The following is a 1,467-nucleotide window of genomic DNA, read 5'->3' as shown; positions in this document are numbered from 1 at the left end:
TCCCGTTTCCGTCTACCAAATCCACTCACAAGGCTTTGGTCGGCCTGAGGCTATAGTAGAAGACACTTGTCCAAGGTGCCACGCAGTGGGACTGAATCCAGAACCATGTGGTTGTGAAGCAAGCTTCTTACCACACAGCCACGCCTGCGCCTTTTAGTTTTTCTTGACAAAAAGAGAGACGGGGGCTACTTAACCCTTTGCCTGTCCTGTGTATCACATGTGATACACAAGACATATTTCCCTGATATCCATGCATCATATATGATACACATTGCACCCACTTTTTTGTTTTTCAACCACCAGAGTAACATGAGATTTAGGAATGGAAAGCCTAATATAATTCAGAGCATTAGAAATATGGGGTAACTAAAAGTCTGAAAACAAGCATGGACGTAACATCTAGGTGAGGCTGTCATCTTCAGTGAAATCTAGGATGGTCTATAATCGGCAGAAGTGTAGAATGATATATGATTGGAGAATACATTTATGATTTGTTCTGTAAATATTAGATAATCATATATAGTTATGTATGACATGCTAGCATATACTGTTGATAAATATATTATTACCAATATATGATACAACACGGTAGAACCATCACACGTCAGCACACACACACATGTTTGTGTGTATATATATGCATGTATACATATAAGCACATAGATAGATAGATAAATAGATAGATATAATGCGTGGGTGGGTCTATGTTTATACGAAATATGTATATATAATATACATCAAATTATACACACATGCATGAATACATATACATACTACACGCACCCGTGCGCAAACACACTTCCATATATATATATATATATAGTGTGTGTGTGTGTGTGTGTTTGTGAAGGCGTGTTGCTTAGTGCTTAGAGTGTTCGGTTCACGATCGTAAAGTTGCGAGTTCGATCCTCGGTGGTGATTTGTGACCTTGAGCAAGTCATTTTATTTTACGTTACCCCAGTCCACTCAGTTGAGTTATACTTGTAATGCAAAGTATACGTGTGTCTATGGAGTGCTCAGTCACTTGCACGTTAATATCACGACCAGACTGTTTCGTTGGTCGGATCAACAGAAACATACGTCGTTGTAACCGACGGAGAGCCATTTAAATTAAATATGTACTAACGTTTGTTTAATTGAGTTTTTCTCTTTTACTCTTCCCCAAAGTAACGCAGTAGAGAACCATCATAGACTAGTAGCTATTATATTCATATATTGGAATTACGGCCTGAAATTGAATTGCAATAAATTATTTGTTTAACCTTTTGTAATTAAGTCGACGATTTAATTATTTCTGTAAATAAAATATGATTTAACTGTCCAATATGAATTAATATTAGTACAAATATTGGTATAGAATATTAATTTGTGTGAGAGCACATGTATGTGTGTGTGTGTGTGTGTGTGTGTGTGTGTGTGTGTGTGTATGTATATATATATGTATGTATGTATATATATATATATATA

This window comes from Octopus bimaculoides, chromosome 7 (assembly GCF_001194135.2).
Source record: "Octopus bimaculoides isolate UCB-OBI-ISO-001 chromosome 7, ASM119413v2, whole genome shotgun sequence".
NCBI classification, from domain to species: Eukaryota; Metazoa; Mollusca; class Cephalopoda; order Octopoda; family Octopodidae; genus Octopus; species Octopus bimaculoides.
This window is presented reverse-complemented; position numbering follows the sequence as displayed.